Here is a 20,203-nt window from a genome sequence, read left to right on the forward strand (position 1 = left end):
AGTCTAACAAACCATTTCTTCCCAGATCTGACAGAATGTAAGCTCAGACCAGCCTAGGAAGAATTAAATATCACAGATATTGAATTAATGAGCCTGAATTAGTGAGGTGTTTCCTGTACCACGGAGATGAGGCATTTCAATACTGGGTCCCCTTTCAGATCCAACTCTACACTGTGTCATAGTTGGGAAGAATATGGGGGTCCAGTGGAGGCCTGAAACTAATTTTAAGGCTGAATAACTTAATGTTTTTTACTCCTAAATGAATCCCAGATTCTGAATGCTATAAATTTTCCATTTCTTCGGCTGGCAGTGGCAAACATCAACCATGACCTTTCAGGGCTTTGACTACTGTCTTCCATTGGTTTCAATTTAAGAGGCACTCTGGCAGGATCACAGCAGCCCTTACCTGAAAAGCAGATGAGTCCAGGAAAATATCAGTGGCAGCCTGGAGCCAGCTGGGCAAGGATCAGCCTTTGTAAATTTGAAGTGGGCAGCCAACTTCATGGTCAACATTTAAGAGGCATCCCAAAGCCTACCTGCTCCAGCACATCACCATAGTGGCTTGCTATAGCCCCCCAAATGCCCATTATTGGGGCCGCCCCTTTAAACACTATCTTGGGACTTTCCCTTTAGGAGTTACAATATTAAGGTTAGCAGTTCAGCTGGTCTAGCAAATCCCAAAACAATACAAGCCAGGAGCAACAAGATAGGGGCTTCCCAGGTGGCTCGGTGGTAAAGAATCTGCCTGCCAAGGCAGGAGACACAGGTTCAGTCCTTGGGCCAGGAAGGTCCCCTAGAGAAGGAAATTACAACCCACTCCAGTATTTTTGCCTGGGGAACCTCACGGACAGAGGAGCGTAACAGGCTACAGTCCATGGGGTCACAAAACAGTCATGACTTAGCAACTAAATAAACAGCAAAGAAGATAGAACTTTTTTTCCCACATGTAACCTTCTGGGGATAAGCCATCCAGAGTCAATACAGAGGCTTCAGTATGGTGGCTCCATGCTGTCAGGGGTCCAGGTTCCTTCTGTCTGTGTCTCCACTAACCCAAGTGTAGTGGCTTTCATCTGCATAATCCAAGAAAGGAACAGGGAAGGGTATGTCCCTTCCTTTTAAGGCACTACCTAGAATTCGTACACACCACTTCCGCTCACAGCCAACTGGTCAAAGTTTAGGTCATGTGGCCACACCTCAACAGAAAGGAAGACACACCCATCTGAAAATTCCTGCACCACACTAGGTCAGCTTTCAGCATCACTTACTCCACCTCTTGAACCAATTTATGCAAGCAAGGCTGGGAAGTGTCGTCATTACTATGTGGTCCTGTGCCCAGTGGAACTCCATGGTTCTACCCCTGAAGGAAGAAAGTGAAAATGGATGTGGGAGACAGTTAGCCATTGCTTTTTACAGTATATGTTTGCAGACATGAAAAGAAAGTGCCTATTAAGAAATAAACCTTCATAGTGGTCCCAGCCCATGGATCATATTAGAGACTGTCACACAGAAAGCACAGAGGACTGAAAGGGTAAGCAAGTTTTGATTAGAAGAAAGTGGGGATATATGGAGCCCTTCTCTAGGAAGGGCAGCTGCAGGGCACTAAAATTCTGAGGAAGTTAAAAATAGAGATGTGGAGAGGTTGAAGGGAATGGTGGGAACGGGAACATATCAGGACCCAAAGCCAATCCCCAAATATATAATATCACCGGTGGTCAGCTCTTTAAGTAGACATGCTTCTTGATTCCTTCTGCTCTAGATTCATTCCAATCTAAAAAGCACATGTTGCTCAAAAGAAAGAGTTTAGCATTCAGCAGAGCTGGAGTTATATCTCTGCTCCATCATTTGCTTGCAGAAAGACCCTGGACAAATTACTTAGCTTTTCTGAGCCCATTTCTACATTTTGGAATCACAGTATTAATATTAACTAATAGTACTTACTATTAGGGCTTCCCTGTTGGCTCAGATGGTAAAGAATCTACCTACAATGCAGGAGACCTGCATTCCATCCCTGGGTCAGGAAGATCCCCTGGAGAGGAAAATGGCAACCGTCTCTAGTATTTTTGCCTGGAGAATTCCATGGACAAAGGAACTTGGTGGGCTACAGTCCATGAGGTCTCAAAGAGTCGGATACAACTGAGCAACTAACACACATACACTCAGTACTATTAAGAGAACAAAATGAGATGATGTACTAGTTACAGCCTGGCTCAGTGAATGGTGGATGCAATTAGTATGAAACCTTTCATCTCATGATAAGCAACTGGTCCCTCAAATATGGAGCTTAGACATTATGACAGGTCACAGGATAGAAAAACAGTACATGTGTGAGATGCTGTGAATCTAAAGGACACATACCCATTTAGGGTGCCAGCCACTCATTAGCAAGAGTATAGTAGTCACAAAAGCAAAATGTTCTTTAAATTTTAATTAATATCCTCTCCACTTGGGAAAAGTACTTTGATATCTACAGGCATTGGAAAAGAACTCGCCCTAAAGATGGAATTCCTCACATTGTGCAAAAGAAGAAAACAGACCTTCATCCAGGATCTTGTATGTGTGGAGCAGGATGGGACTGGAGCTATGCACCAGATGAATAAGTAATTTCGTAATTTGACATTTCAGATCCAAGCTAAATAATGCTTTTGGCAAGGCAATCTCAGTTTATCTTCTGGCCCCTATTTTTTAAGGCAAATATCTCAACATAAATAAAATAATAAATAGACTATATTAATGATAGTTCTAAGTAGTCAGAGTCATTTAACTGGGATTATGGACAAGGACAGGAAAAATATCCTCAAGATTGTTAACTGGAAGAGACAGAAAGGGAGAGAAGGAAGTCTCTGAATAAAATTAGTTCATCTTGGGTCAGACTTTCACTCACTCAGCATGACCATGCCACAGTGTTTTCTTAAATTTTAGAAAAGTGCATGAAAGCAACATTATTACTGAGACCCATCCAAAATGTCAATTAAAACCAGGCTTTTTGGAAAAATAATTGCTGCACTGCTTAGGAGGACCCAACATTGAACTTGATACCACCAATGAAGAGAAAATGGTCAATACCAAGGGCTGGTTTTTAGAAAAGCGAAGCTTAGAAACAATATTTAGGGCATGCTTAGAAACAATATTTAGGGCATGCTACCTCAGGTCTGACCGCTCAGCACCATTCATTTCCTCTTCAATCAGCAAATGTTTTCAATTAATTCCACTTCTAAGTGCGTGACCCTTGGAATCTCTGCATACATCTTTGTCTTGCTACCCTGAATGCTCTGAATTTTTAGAGTCCCTTTGGCCACTGATCACGTTTCCTGGATCTCCTTTCTCTGGTCCTATTCCTTCTTTTGTTGTTGTTTTTAAGATGTGTCCAAACTAGACAGGTGCAGACATAATACGTCAAGGTTTTATATAATGATGAGACATAAATAGGGGATTTAAGCATCAAATGGGAAACTCATTTGTAAAGCAGTTCCTTATGTCACTGTGTATGTTTTTGTCTTTGTTGACCACAATGGCATATTGATCTTCCTCAGAAGCCATAAAAGTGAGTCCTTCTCTACATGGACTCACTAATACATTCATTTGCATGACAAGTAATTCATTGCAACTTTAGGCATAGTTTAGACATGGGCACTTAGCAGATTTTCATGTAACCTTAGGACAGAACTTATTCATCCACATTTGAGTGGCAGGATTACTTTACCTTACTGTATTTCCTCTCTGTCAGGGTACTTATAAAAATATGGTTAAAGACTTTCAGTGCTGGAATGGCAATTGGAGCATAGTTACTTCACTTGACTGCAGAAGCAGGGAAGACCTTTCAACTTTGAGCTACCCACTGGCAGCATAGAAGTAAGTGATGGGATATCTCAGGCCCAGCTCACATAAGTAAGCTCACACAAGTGTATAAACAAGGAAAAGCCTTTCAATATTGCAACATCTTGCCTATTTCTTTCCCAGTTCAACCTTTTCTCATCACCATAACAGCCTACATTTGAGTCGGACACGACTGAAGCGACTTAGCAGCAGCAGCAGCAGGGTAATATCAAGAGAACAAAAAGGGGAAATTGTGATGGTTTCCTTTGGGGTTATATCTTTCTCTCATTCAGCAAGCTTATCTGTCTCCTGAGGTCCCATGGATTCTAGCCATCTGAAGTCCTAGCCAATCAGTCAATAAGTAGAGCAAAGATCATGGTCCTTACCAACACCTTTGAAGGATACCAAGTTGAATCCACAAAAAAAGAGAAACCCACAATTCCTTTACTCAACTCCACAAAAAGGAATGATCCTACTAGATGAGTTACCACTTATTTCAGTACCATTCTGTGACAAGTCACTCTAAAATATAATGGCTACAAAGGCTTCCCCCATGGCTCAGCGGTGAAGAATCTGCCTGCTATGCAGGAGATGTGAGTTTGATCCCTGGGTTGGGAAGATCCCCTGGAGGAGGACATGGCAAACCACTCCAGTATTCTTGCCTGGAGTATCCATGGACAGAGGATGGGCTATAATCTATGGGGTCACAAAGAGTCAGACATGACTAAAGTGACTTAGTGTGCATGCTTGCATGATGGCATATTTCACAGAACTAAAACAAATAGTTCTAAAACTTGTATGGCATCACAAAAGATCCCAAATAGTCAAAATAACCTTGAAAAAGAAAAACAAAGCTGAAGGTATCACACTGAGTTTAAAGAAGACATACAGGAAAGTTAATTCCTACAGCTCCAAATGGGAGAAAATAATTGTAAATGAAACAACTGATAAGGGATTACTCTCCAAAATATACAAGCAGCACAAGCAGCTCAATATCAGAAAAACAAACAACCCAATCAAAAAATGGGCAGAATACCTAAACAGACATTTCTCCAAAGAAGACATACAGATGGCCAATAAACAAAGGAAAAAAAAAATGCTCAACATCGCTCATTACTAGAGAAATGCAAATCAAAACTACAATGAGGTATCACCTCACACCAGTCAGAATGGCCATAATCAAAAAAATCTACAAACAATAAATGCTGGAGAGGATGTGGAGAAAAGGGAACTTTGCACAGTTGGTGGGAATGTAAATTGATACAGCCACTATGGAGAGCAGTATGGAGATTTATTTAAAAACTAGGGATAAAAATACCATATGACCCAGCAATCCCACTACTGGGCATGTACCCTGAGAAAACCATAATTCAAAAAGACACATGTACCCCCAGTGTTTATTGCAGCACTATTTACAATAGCTAGGACATGGAAGCAATCTAGGTGCCCATCAACAGATGACTGGATAAAGAAGTTGTGGCACATATACACAACAGTCATACAAAGGAGCAGATGTGAGTCCCTTCTAGTGAGGTGGATGAACAGAGTGAAGTAAGTCAGAAAGAGAAAAATAAACATCATGTAATTGGCGCTGATGGTAAAGAACCCTCCAGCCAATGCAGAATGCATAAGAGACATGGGTTTGATCCCTGAGTCAGGAAGATCCCCTGGAGGAGGGCATGGCAACCCATTCCAGTATTCTTTTTTTTTTTTTTTTTAATTGAAGGATAATTGCTTTATAGAATTTTGTTGTTTTCTGTCAAACCTCAACAAATCCCTCTCCCATCTCCCTCCCCATCTTGCCTGGAGAATTCCATGGACAGAGGAGCCTGGTAGGCTACAGTCCATAGGATCACATCGGTCGGACGTGAGTCAGACATGACAGGAGCGACTTAGCACACATGGAATCTAGCAAAATGGTACTGATGAACCTATTTGCAGCGGAAGAATAGAGACACAGACATAGAGAACAGACTTGTGGACACTGCAGGGGAAGGAGAGGGTGGGACGCATTCAGAGAGTAGCATTGACCAGAATAGAATTTACATATGTAAAATAGATAGCTAGTGGGAAGCCACTGTGTAACATAGGGAGCTCAACCCAGTGCTCTGTGAAAGCATAGAGGGCTGGAATGAAGTAGGGGGTGGAAGGGAGTTTCAAGAGGGAGGGGACATTTGTATACTTTTGGCTGTTACGTTGTTGTATGGCAGAAACCAACACAACATTGTAAAGCAATTATCCTCCAATTAAAAAAAAGTTTTTTTAAGTACCAAAAATTTAAAAAAAAGACACACGTATGGCCAACAGGCATCCACTAGTTATCCGGGACATGCAAATCAAAACCACAATGAGATCCTGCCTCACCCCTGTTAGAATGGTTATTATGAAAAAGACAAGGAATAAAAATGTTGGAGAGGATGTGGAGAAAAGGGAACCCTGCACACTGCTGGTAGGAATGTAAATTGGTGCAGCCACTATGGAAAACAGTATTAAGATTTTTTAAAAAATGAAGAATAGTGTGTGTCTGTGTCTGTGTGTGTGCTAAGTCACTTCAGTTGCGTCTGACCCTGTGTGACTCCATGGAGTGTACCCTGTCAGGCTCCTCTGTCCATGGGATTCCCCAGGCCAGAATACAGGAGTGAGTTGCCATGCCCTCTTCCAGGGGATCTTCCCAACCCAGGAATCAAACCCACATCTCTATGTCTCCGGCATTGGCAGGTGTGTTCTTTACCACTAGTGCCACTTGGGAAGCCCAGAATTACCATATGACCCAGCTATTCCACTTCTGAACACTAACTTGGAAAGACATAGACTCTTGTGTGTTCACTGAAGCATTTTTTCCAATAGCCAAGATATGGAAAAAGCCTAAGTGTCTGTCAGTGGATGGATGGATAAAGAAGATGTGGTGTGTATGTATGTATATGTGCATATGTGTATACATATGTATGTATGTATACATATACACACATATGTGTGTGTATATATATATATACTACTACTACTAAGTTGCTTCAGTCGTGTCCCACTCTGTGCGACCCCATAGACGGCAGACCACCAGGCTCCCCCATCCCTGGGATTTTCCAGGCAAGAATACTGGAGTGGGTTGCCATTTCTTTCTCCAGTGCATGAAAGTGAAAAGTGAAAGTGAAGTCACTCAGTCATGTCCGACTCTTAGCGACCCCATGGACTGCAGCCCACCAGGCTCCTCCATCCATGGGATTTTCCAGATACACACACATATAAATGGGCTTCCAAGGTGCACTCAGATGGTAAAGAATCTGCCTGCAGTGCAGGAGACCAGAGTTCAATCCCTGGGTTGGGAAGTTCCCCTGGAGAAGGGAATGGCAACCCACTCCAGTATTCCTGCCTGGAGAATTCCATGGACAGAGGAGCCTGGCATGCTACAGTCCATGGGGTCGCAAAGAGTAGGACACAACTGAAAGGCTAACACTTTCATTTTTACTTTTCATACACATAAACACAATGGAGTACTACTCAGCCATAAAAAAGAATGAAATCCTGTTATTTGCAACAATATGGATGGACTTTGAGGATATTATGCTTAGCTAATAAGTCAAAGACAGCCACCATAGTCCATCACTCATATGTGCAATCTAAAAAACAACCACCACCAACAACAAAAATACTTATAGATACAGAGGACGGATTAGCTGTTATCAAAGGGGAAAGAGGTGGGGGTGGACAAAATGGGTGAGGGGTCAACTGTATAGTGAGGGATGGTAACTAGACCTGCGGTGGTGATTGCTCTGTAGTGTACACGATGTGGTTTAAAACAATAACTTGCTATTTCTCTCACAGTTCTGTGGGCTGACCTGACTCACCTGGGGTCTGGTCTCTCATGAGGTTGCCGTCAGATGGTGGCTAGGGCTAGAGTCATCAGGATCGACTGGGCTAGATGTCCAGGAAGGCTTCTTCTCTCACCTGGCTGTGCCCAGTGCTCCCCACATGGCCTTTCACTGCAGTAGTCTGGACCTCTTACACCAAGTCTCAGGGCACCAAAAACAGGAAGCAGAAACTTCCAGGCCACTTGATATCAGTCTCAAAGCTAGTACATCATCTCCATTATGTTTCATTATTCAAAACTATCACAGGACTTCCCTGGCGATACAGTGGATAGGAACCTGCCTGCCAGTGCAGGGGACACAAGTATGATCCCTGGTCCGGGAAGATTCCACATGCCGCATGGAGCAACTAAGCCCATGCAGCACAAATACTGAGCCCGTGCTCTGCAACTACTGAAGCCCTTGCACCTAGAGCCCATGCTTTGCAACATAGAACCTGCTGCACTGAGAGGACCATACACGGCAGCGAAGAGTAGCCTCCACTCACTGCAGCTAGAGAAAGCCCGGGAGCAGCAACAAAGACCCAGCGCAACCAAAAACAAATAAATAAATAACTCTAAATAAATAAACTATCACAAACCAGATTCAAGAGTGTGGAAAAATGGACTCTTCCTCACCAGGGGCAGAAGCCTGTACCCAGAGGGAGGAAGGAGTTGATGGTAGCCATTCCTGCAGACAAGCTACCCAAACAGGAAGAGAGAATTCTTTGGAACAGAACTCTCTGCCTAGACTGCTCTGAGAGAGGCCCCTCCCCTGCTGCTCTTGGGTGGCCCAATGACTAACGCAGCAAAGCAAAATTTGGGCAAATACAATTGTTTAAAATTGAAGCATAGAGGAATTAATAAACACATACCACTCTTAGACTTCAACAGATCAAGCTGATGAAAAAATAAATAAACAACAGATAGATTATTATAATCTAATAAAAATAGATTTTTGGATATTTCTTTAACAGTGTACCCATCAACTAGAAAATTCACAGTATTTTTTAAATTTGTGAAAAATTACTATAACTTAGGCAACAAAGAAAACTGGGAAGAGGAGAAAAAATATAATTTTACAGGCCACGTTTTTCCCACCACATCACCACCAAAAATACAAATAAACAAACCACTCCTGGAAGTTAGGAATAAGAATTTAACTATTTTTTAAAGCCCTTACAAGTTTTAAAACACTCTCATAAATTACTGTTGAGTCTAAGGAGAAATGAAAATGACAATTACTGGGATTCTAGAAAATAAAGACAATTAAAACACCACAATTAAAACCTATGGGAACTGGAAAAAATCATAGCCTTAATTTTTTTCATTATTAGAAAAAATGAAAACAATGAGCTAAGCATTGAGTTAAAAATTAGAAAAGAATATGAAACAAATCTACAAAAAACAGTAACAAGAAGTCTGTGAGTCTAAGAACAAATTAATGAAAACCAAGCAAAATGAGTAGAACTGAGAAATAAATCTTAAAAAGTTTTCTTTGCAAATACCAATATCATTGACAAATCTTTGAAATTCAGAAAAGTCAGGATATGTAAATATGTATAATATGGATAATGAGAAAAAGGGTATTATCACAAAGAAAGATTTGCTTAATTGTAAGAATTTCCTATGTACAAAGCATAGATCTATGCAAGGGATTAAAAAATCTTGATAAAATGAATGATGTTCTAAGAAAGGATAAGTTATAGAAATAGACTCAAGAAATATGCAAGAAAATATGCAAGAAAAACTATAAGACCTGAATAGGTCAATATCTGTGGCAAAAACTTTTAAAACCATCAAAAAGCTGCACTTAAAAAAAATAACATGTCCAGAAAGATTTTGAGAGCATTTTCTCATTCTTTAGTGACCTAATAATTCTTAGGCTATTTCACAAATATAGAATATACAAAAAAGATGAAAATCTTCCCCATTCCTTTAGTGAAAATTACTACCTTGATGATAAAAAGAACAAAAGTGGCCAATCTCACATATGAAAATTGGTACAAAAATCCCAAATCAAAAATTAACAATTTTCAGAAGTTTATTTTAGAAATATGAGGATAGTTAGAAATTAAACGACTCATAATACCCAGTAAAGAATTTAATAATTGCATTTGGTACTTCATGTGACAGATTATGCAACCGTTGAAAATGGCAGGGGAGAAATGATGATAGCATTTTATTTAAAAAACTTTGACAGATGATGATACAATTTTTTGTAAACATGTGCCCACTCTGTGTGTGTGTATGCGTGTGTGTGATCTGAAAGAATGAGCACAACTCTGAGTGTGAGCATTAAAATTCTTCCCTCCTTTTCTCCCTCCTTCCTTTGTGCATTTCCAAACTTTCCACAAATAAACTGTAGAACTTAGTAATCAGAAAAAAAGGGGGGAATTTTGCTCTTAAATGTCTTATCTCAGTCGTCGTTCTTAACAAACCCCATGTTTACACGTGTCCCACTAAAAATGTGCCATTTTTATATATTTCTACCCTTTCACTTTTCTAGTTTGTTCTCATTACCAAATATTTCCTTCGTACTTTCATCTTACCCTCAGTTTTGGCATCCAAAGAAGTTATTATGGAGAGCAGGCCAGTATGTGTGTCAGCAAAATGCATCAAATAACTAAAGGAATTGACCTTGGATCCTTTTCCACGAACAGCACATAAAAGGCAGGCTATTATATGAGATTTATAGACAGGGTAAGGGTGCAGTGGAGGAAAGGGAGCAGAGAAGAATTCTGGCATCACCACTCACAGCACACCCTTCTCTTCGCCCTCGGCTCTGACTTTGGGGAAGAGGAAGGAGGCAAGACAGGTGTCTCTGCAACTTATAAATGAAAAGCCAAAGTGTGGTATCTTCATTTCCAGTGATGGACCAAAGCTGAAGTGTAGGGTTCAAAAAAAGAAAAGCACATGAAATTGGCAGAAAGAAATACCAAGGGATCAGGACCAATTCGCGCTGAGGAGCTTAGATATTTTCCTGTAGAAGGTGGAGAGACACTGAAGAATTTAAGCAGGAAGACAACATTGACTGTGTGTTTATGTAATATGTATATGATTATATATATGTTTATATTTACATATAGAAATATATGAATGTTTATATATACAGGCATGTGCTGTGCTTAGTCACTCAGTTGTGTCCGACCCTTTGAAACCCCATGGACTGTAGCCCGACAGGCTTCTCTGTCCATGGGGATTCTCCAGGCAAGAATACTGAAGTGGGTTGCCATGCCCTCCTCCAGGGGATCTTCCCAACCCACGAATTGAACCCAGGTCTCCCACATGCAGGCAGATTCTTTACCATCTGAACCACCAGGGAAGCCCATATACAGGCATACATACACCTTATTGCATGCATGCTCAGTCGCTCAGTTGTATCCAATTCTTTGTGATCCCATGGACTGTAGCCTGCCAGGCTCCTCTGTCCATGGGGTCTTCCAGGCAAGAATACTGGAGTGGGTTGCCATTTTCTCCTCCAAGGAATCTTCCCAACCCAAGGACTGAACCTGTATCTCCTGCATTGCAGGCGAATTCTTTATTGCTGAGCCACTAGGGAAACCCACATCTTCTATATAGTTCTATTTATCCATGTTTGTGCATATATGTGTATATCTATGTGCATTTGTTGTTCAGTCACTAAGTCATATCTGACTCTTTGTGACCTGGTGAACTGCAGCCCACCCGGCATCCCTGTCCTTCACCATACCCAGAGCTTGCTCAAGCTCATTCCATTGAGTCAGTGATGCCATCCAACCATCTCATCCGCTGTTGCCCTCTTCTCCTCCTGCCCACTACATATAAATTTTACATGGAAACCAAAATGTCACTGGAAAAGAGAAAGGCAGAAATCAGGAAGACAGGTTCACTGAGTGGCTCAATGGAGGAAAGAATGGATGGAGAGATCTTAGAGAGAATCAGGGACTTCTTTAGTGGTCCAGTGGTTAAGAATCTGCCTTGCAACACAGGGGATGCGGGTTCAATCTCTGGTTGAGAAACTAAGATCCCATGTGCCACGGGGCTACTGAGCCCACGTGCCTCAACTAGAGAATCCACACATCACAACAAAAGATCCTGCATGCTGTAACGAAGATCCCATGTACTGCAGCTAAGACCTGATGCAGCCAAGCATAAAATAAATAAAGTATTCATCATTTGTAAGAGAATCAGAACTCTGCTTCTCCCTGAATGTGGCAGTAGATGGCCATCCCCCAGTTTCCACTTATATTTCCTAACTGAGATCAACCCTAACTGAATGACTACCTGCAAATTTAGTCATAATTCCAAACTCCCAGAAGAGAGAATCTGATCCATCTACCTCAAATTAGGTGTCCACTCCCCTGACCAGTCAACTATGACCAAGGACAGTCCCACGAACACAAATATTGTGTTCTGTGTGTGCTTAATCACTCAGTCATGTGCAACTGTAGATGGACTGTAGCCCACCAGGCTCCTCTGCCCATGGGGATTCTCCAGGCAAGAATACTGGAGTCCCTTGCCATGCCCTCCTCCAGGGGATATTCCCAACCCAGGGATCAAAGTGAGGTCTCCCACACTGCGGGCAGATTCTTTACCATCTAAGCCACCAGGGAAGCCCATGGGTGCTGAGATCCATTTATTTGTGGGATTGTTTGATTGCTGTCTACCTCCACTTCTGGACTATATTCTTCTTGAGGGCCAGGACTGTGTTTGGTTGCTCAGCACTGTCTGCAGCACCTTATAAGGTGTCCAGGACATGGTTTGCACTCAAAAACCATTTGTGGGAAAGAAATGCACAAATGACTAATGAAGAGATTCAGGCAGAAGAATAGGCCTGATGCAGTCTTCAAATCCCATCCTCCATCTGTTCATTGGTCATGTGCCTCATTTATCACCAGAGCATCTACTTCAGCAGAATTACATCAGTTGCTTCAACACACCAGTGAGCTTTTTGTGGTCTAGCCTGAGAACCAACCCCCATTTACTAGAATGATGTAAGTTAGGAACTATGCTCCTAATTCTAAACAACTGACATAAAACAAACTTTGGAAACGTGATCTACTTGTAACTTGAGAAATACCTCCAAGCAGGACAATCAATGGAGGAACTAGACCAGAGAGTAAAGGTATTCGTCAGACGAAACTTGGCAGACATGTTCTCCATTTTCCGTCTGATTATTTTCATATTCTTCCTGTGAAATCCAATTTCCTTAAGTGACCTCTGTTCGTAGGAAACTATTTGGTTTAATCAGTGGAAGCCATGGCATATTTTTAACCATCTCTGAAGGCCAGCTCCCTCTCCATTGAGGGTGCCTGATACCCAAACAGATGTTTTACAGCACTCAGCACACATGAGCTCACCACTGGCAAGTCTTCTGCACACAATCAGACCTCAGCTCTTCTCACACATCTCCCGCAAACCCAAATTCAGAACCCGCAGGCAAGCTTGAATCCTTTACCATGGTAACAAAAAAGAGCAGAGCATAAAGAATCCAATTCTGAATTTTCAGTCTATTAATGTTCTATAAATCTGATGACCAAATGGAAAATATGCAATACAAAGAGTTAGCCAAACTAAATAGTCTATAAAAAGATGTGCAAACTGGATGCCCCCAAAGACTTCAGATTAAAGTATCCAACTTAAAGTGTTCCAAGGCAGTTTGAATTTTGATAGAATTTTAAAACATTCGAGCTGAAGGGTCTTTGGACATCATCTAGCAAGCACAACAGTTTTGTTTCAGAGATGATGAGGCTGAGACCCAAGAGAGAAAGGGACTCAGGGTTTCATATGCTAGAGGCAGAACTGGGGGTAGAGCTCTGCCTCCCAGGCCAGACCCGCAGGGCAGACAGACCACAGTCCCACACCCCCAGCTTCCTGCCTATTCTTCCTGGACCATCTGTCTGCAGTTCAAAGCTGGGAAGAAGCCAGAACCTGGTGAATAAGATCTTTCATCCTGCCTATCCCACGATCATTTCAGAGTGTGTCCTCTCCAATTTAGATAGAAAGTTTTATTGAAGACCAACTTCCCTTGATAAATCAATAAAAAGTAACCTAAAAAGATATGTTTAAAAGTAACATGTCAACATTTCAAGTGTGGAAATCAAAGGGAATACATAGAATTCGTACCACTCCTACGGTCAAAGGAAAGCATCACAGGATACCTGAGGAGATGTAAACACAGAGCTGTGAGACCATGGAGTTTTGGTCCTCTGAGAAACTAAACTTGCAGGGGAAATCTGAGCTTCCTAAGAAGGCTTGCTCCACCTCAGAGAGACTTGGAGATGTGAGCAGTATTCGCTGAGTGCCAGCCTAAACTTGACCCTCATGCTGCTATGAAGACCTCAAAAGGAGAAGAAGCAGATAGAGCCTCAAAAATATTCACCCACACATTGGGGAACACAGTTTATATTGAGAAGAAAACCAAGTGGCAGAGTACAGACTTCATTAAATAAATATTTGTGGAGAGCTTAGGATGTGCTCAGCTAAACATCCTGCAATAGAAGAGCAAGAATTTAATTGAAAGGTGTAAGTAAGGACCAGATCACAAAAGGCTACGTATGCTATTGGAAGGAGGTGGTTGGAATTTACTTTAAAGTTGACTCAGTTCAGTTCAGTCACTCAGTCGTGTCCAATCTTTGCGACCCCATGGACTACAGTGCGCCAGGCCTCCCTGTCCATCACCACCTCCCGGAGTTTACTCAAACTCATGTCCATCTAGCTGGTGATGCCTCTTTCCTCCCCTTCTTCTCCCACCTTCAATCCAGCATCAAGCTCTTTTCAAATGAGTCAGTTCTTCACATCAGGTGGCCAAAGTATTGGAGTTTCAGCTTCAGCATCAGTGGGAGCCATTGAATGATGGTGACCTGGGGAGTGAATTGACCAGACTTAGGTTCTGGAAAGATCTCTTGACAGCTGATGGACTGTGGCCAAGTACTACATTATATGATACTATCTACAAGTGCTTCAACAGCTTTATTAGCACTTTTAGTCTATATTCAGGATAATACAGTAAAGGGGGGGGGGGTGTGAATGAGAGCCTAGGGCAAGCAGAGCTAGATTTTAATCCCATTCCCACAATTTACCAGCTGTATGGTCTTGGGCACGTTATTTAAATAGTTCTACCTCCTCAGTCGACTTCCTTTCTATACACTGATGATAATACTTAGCTAATGGGGTTTGATAATAAATAAAGTGGATAATGTGCCTGGACGTTTCTAAGAATCCTCCCAACACCATTCAGATCAGATCAGATGAGTTGCTCAGTCGTGTCTGACTTTTTGCAACCCCATGAATCGCAGCACACCAGGCCTCCTTGTTCCTCACCAACTCCCAGAGTTCACTCAGACTTACATCCATTGAGTCAGTGATGCCATCCAGCCATCTCATCCTCTGTCGTCCCCTTCTCCTCCTGCCCCCAATCCCTCCCAGTATCTGAGTCTTTTCCAATGAGTCAACTCTTCACATGAGGTGGCCAAAGTACTGGAGTTTCAGCTTTAGCATCATTCCTTCCAAAGAAATCCCAGGGCTGATCTCCTTCAGAATGGACTGGTTGGATCTCCTTGCAGTCCAAGGGACTCTCAAGTGTCTTCTCCAACACCACAGTTCAAAAGCATCAATTCTTCAGCGTTCAGCCTTCTTCACAGTCCAACTCTCACATCCATACATGACCACAGGATAAACCATAGCCTTGACCAGACTAACCTTTGTTGGCAAAGTAATGTCTCTGCTTTTGAATATGCTATCTAGGTTGGTCATAACTTTTCTTCCAAGGAGTAAGCATCTTTTAATTTCATGGCTGCAGTCACCATCTGTAGTGATTTTGGAGCCCAGAAAAATAAAGTCTAACACTGTTTCCCCATCTATTTCCCATGCAACCAAATCAAAGTGGAATTTTTCAGTTTGGAGGGAACGCCACCTAGCATCCTGCTCTGCCTCCAGTTAGCAGGAAATACTGTTGCATTTTCTTCTTAAAATTTAATCAGGACATTTTATTGCTAACATGTAAAAATAACTGGCATTTTTACTTTGTAAAAGAGCAATGAGGTAAACTGAGGTCAAAACCAAATATTGGCTCTGAATCAAACCACCCAAAAGCAATAGTGCAAAGAATTAACCTGGTTACAGAGACCCGTGGAGGAACTAAGTGCTTCTACCGTCCTAGCAACCTTTTAACCAAACACTGGTGCAGATTCGCTGGCATATGTGACACTGAAAGCATCTGGCCTTTCTATTACCCTCTCACAAGCAAAAACTGATGTCGTGTAAACTGATCTTTAGGCCAATTATATGGTCTAAGTGTTACAGTGTTTGTGTTGGCTCCTCTGGCTCCAGGTTTTAAGAATTTAATTTGTAGCCACACCCCTCCCTGAAGTCCTAACTGCGTCTTACTGTAACTGACTCCGGGGATCTATTTATGCGGTGTCTGCATCTTCTTTGGGGGACGATAAGTACGTGTGACAGCACTGCCAGTCAACTGTGTCCTGTAAGAATAAGTCATAGGAGGCGCAGCGACGGGAGGACAGAGGAGGGTGGGGAAGTGAGTGGGCTCTGGGAGCTGCTCTGGTCACATGTCCATTGCTACATTTTTTGTCACCCCTGTGTATCAGTTTTATTCTAGAAGCCAGGTGAGGAACATAGAGGTTCTACCCCACAGTCCTCCTAGAAGGCACTAAACTAGGAGTCAGAAAACCTGCTACTACCTCCAACTGGCCTTTCTACCCTAGACAAGGTCATTATCATGTCTGAGCACAACAGACATTACTGTCTGTGTCCCCACATAGACTCAACTTCACTTATCAAACAAGTGCCAAGCCCATCACCAGTGCTGATTAAGTTAATCCTCCTCTTGACAGTGAGTGGCAGGTGGTGTATTATTTTACAGTGGGGTGTCACCCAGGAGGGGCATGACAGAGGCTGTGAGCTTGCCCCCTCCCCTCTGGCTCCGAGCTGTTGCACTCCGCTCCAGCGTGCTAGGCCTGTGCCTGTGCTCTGCAGCAGTTGACCCCAGGGCACTCCTGGGGTGTTACTGACTATAGGAAGGAGCGCTCTCTGCCTCTCCCCCACCCCACCCCACCCCTGTCCCTCAGCTGCTATGGCCATAGGCTGTGATGGTGGCTGGGGAGGGGCTGACCAAGGAAGATCTCTCTTCTCCCCACTCTCATCGCCACCCCCCTCAACCCCTACCTACTTTTACTCCATCTTTAGCTGACAGATGTGAGAGAATTTTGCTCAGTGGATCCTTTCAAATCCTTTGAAGACATTGAGGAATCCAAATCTGGGTTATGAATGAAAATATTGATAGAAGAAGCCTGGGAGCTCCTAATTTTGTCTCTGGTAAAAGTACTAGCTACAATTGCATGAAATAATTAAACGGATCTCTGGGTTCATTCACCTCATCTCTTGCCCACCCTGACCATCAACTGATCCTTGGAGGGAGGGAGAGAATAGTGGGACAGCCAACCCTAAAGGAGATCTGAAGGTACGTGGGGACTCGACCACAGGCATCAGCATCTCCTTCCCCAGGAAGGGAACTTTCCTTCAGCTTTAAAGCAAATGGGTTTCTCTAGTCTCCTGGTCTGGTCGGGCACATCTGGGAACATAGGACAGAACATGTAGTACAGTAAATCCCAACGCTGACTTACCCATTAAAGGAACTTATCACAGACAGTCATAAAATTAGGACTTTCACATCTTGAAAGAAAGCGCTCTATCCAGGATCATAAATAAACTATAACTGAGGCTTAGGTTTATAAAGCTGTAAAACAGGGCTGCTTGAGCAAATAGGAATTCACAGTACTGGGTCACAAAATTAACTCAAGAAAGTCCGACCACGATCTTGGAGTTGCCAGCAATGCAATGGTAGCTGATTTCTGCAGTTAGTGGACCCCAATCAGAACCTAATGAGGTCAGGCCCTGGTTTAATTTCATAAAATGCAAGCTCATAGGAATTGGGGTGCTGGCACCTAAATATGGCCTTATAATTCCTAAACCAGCAGTGGAGCAGCAGATGACAAAACAAGGCCAGTGCCTTCCAGAAGTTTCTCATCTAGTCAGGAAGCCAATGCATTTACAAATAAAGCAATTATAGGATGCAGGCTTTGGAGTATGTGTAGATGGTAACTAGAGAATTCAGGGACGAAAGCAAGGAATGAGTAGAAGCCGGACTTTTCAGGGAAAGATACGTGGGGGACAAAGAACCTGACTCCTGACTGAAAGACGCAGGGAGGGGCGCATGTGTGCGGAAAGCTGTGCTCTGGCCCCGCCCCCATCAGCTCACACAAACCTGCATTGTGCCCCTGCCATGACTCGCCCCCACCCGAGTCTCAGATCACACATTTGTATTTCCCTCTTGTCCTTTGGGTAATTGGTCCTTAAGGTCAACAGTCACACCCTCTTCATTCCCTACTCCCCCAGGCTCTTCCTCGAAAGGCCTGGAAAAGGAAACCCTGGCCTGTCAGGACACATCACATCCAGGCTGGACAGCACAGGATGGTGTCCATCCTAAAGAAGGAAGCCAGGAAAAATCCACACTTCCTCCTCAGAGGAAGCCCCAGAGTAATCCCCGTCATCCCTGTCATGGGTTATAATCAGGTTAAAATGAGCAGGACGAGGAGAAAAGGACAGCCTCAGAGCCGGTACCCCACCTCAGCCTCCTGGGGAAGGGTTCTGTCAGCATCCAGGACACACAGTGGGGAGAAGAAGATGCCCCCATGGGCATGGGGAGTTTGGGAAAAGGCCAGGGCCCACAGGGATGGCCAGCACGCCGCCTAGACAGGAGGGGGCGGGTCGAATGGGAAAGGTGATGAGGGGGGAGCGATGGTCCACATACCAGAAGGAGAACTTCATGAGGGGGAGAGGCCCTGTGCTCCCATCCCTTGCAGAGCCCAGTGTTGAGTGGAAGGCTCCCAAGCACCGATTAAGAATAGAACTGAAATCCATTGTTTTTAGGTGAAATGCCCTGTAGATATCAATTAGGTCTAACTGGTCCTTTGGATAAGGAAGTTGTGGTACATATACACAATGAAATATTACTCAGCTATAAAAAGGAACACATTTGAGTCAGGTCTAATGAGGTGGATGAAAATGGAGCCTATTATACGAATGAAGTGAGTCAGAAAGGGAAATACAAATATTGTATAAACGCATTTATATGGAATTTAAAAAGACGGGACCACGACAATCCTATATGGAAGACAGTAAGAGAGACACAGATGTAAAGAGCAGACTTTAGGATTCTGTGTGAGAAGGAGAGGGTGGGATGATACGAGAGAATAGCATTGAAATATGCATAATTACCATATGTTAAACAGATGAGCAGTGCAAGTTCGATGCATGAAGCAGGGCACCGAAAGTCAGTGCTCTGGAACAACCCAGAGGGATGGGGTGGGGAGGGAGGTGGGAAGGGGTTCAGGATGGGGGGACACGTGTACATATGGCTGATTCATGTTGATATATGGTGAAAACCATCACAATATTGTAATTATCCTCCAATTAAAAAAAAATTTTTTTTAAAGGAATAGAGCTGGTGGGTGTGTGCTTCCACAGAGCAGAGAGGAAGTGCCCCAGGGGGGAGAGGGCTACTCTGAGGAGGCAGTTGGAAGTGTTCCAGGTGTCTACTCCATGTTATCCAGCTGGGTCCCTGGGAAGGGTGGAGAAAAGACAGAATTCAAGATGCCTGTGTTGCAATAAGAGGTCCCCAGGTTGTATTTCTTAAGAATCTAAGGGCACCCACGCAGGTGCCACAGCACCCTGGAAGAAGGCTTCCCCAGCCAAAGCAAAAGCAGGATAAACTGTCTATGTCATTGCGCTAAGGAGGCAGGGGCCTGGAGCAGGCGGCGGCATGTCCTAGGAACAACAAACCCACCTCTTCCTAGTTGTGGTTTAACCTTTCAGAGCCTCAGTTCCCTCATCTGTGCAACAGAACAATTGATAGTAATACCTGCCTGGCAAGGCTGTTGAGGAGATTAAATTCAATGACTTCTGTTCTTGCCCTGACCCTGTGCATCCAGTCCCCTTCTCTTCCGCACCCTTGATAGAATCTGGGGCAAAAATGAAGTTGAACAAATAATTTTGCAGCATAGTGTTGGCCTCAACAATTTAGGGTCTGTGTCCTTTACCAACTCGAAGAAGTTATGGAATGAGAACTCTGCCCCTTTCCCTTGGCAACTTAGTTCTCTTAAAAGCCCCCAATATGATAGCTTATGGTGAACAATGTCAGATTCATGATCTCCAAAGAAGATTTAGCTTCAGGACCAGGGACCAGGCTGGAATATTCAGAGCTTTTTTGTGGCAGAAGTTTTATTACAGTGACAAAGAACAGAGAAAGCTTCTGACATAGACATCAGAAGAGGGACAGAGAGTGCCCCACTGGCTAGTCTTATCAAGGCCTTAAATACTTTACCAGACCCACTCCCATAACATACATCTTAAGATAACAAGATTAATCAGAAGGTTCTTGTTAAAAAGGAGAAACATGTCTTTCAGCAAGATACATTGTTGTTATATAATCCTTCAGTTCAGTCAGTTCAGTCGCTCAGTCGCCGTCCAACTCTTTGCGACCCCATGAAT

The 20,203-nt window shown here is 43.1% G+C and overlaps 1 protein-coding gene across 2 annotated transcripts in view; it reads left to right on the forward strand.

The window, feature by feature from the left end:
* Nucleotides 1–20,203, forward strand: part of ANTXR1 (ANTXR cell adhesion molecule 1) — a 258,211-nt gene that overhangs the window by 233,602 nt on the left and 4,406 nt on the right. The gene's annotated exons all lie outside the window — the stretch shown is intronic.

This window comes from Bos taurus, chromosome 11 (genome assembly GCF_002263795.3).
Source record: "Bos taurus isolate L1 Dominette 01449 registration number 42190680 breed Hereford chromosome 11, ARS-UCD2.0, whole genome shotgun sequence".
NCBI classification, from domain to species: Eukaryota; Metazoa; Chordata; class Mammalia; order Artiodactyla; family Bovidae; genus Bos; species Bos taurus.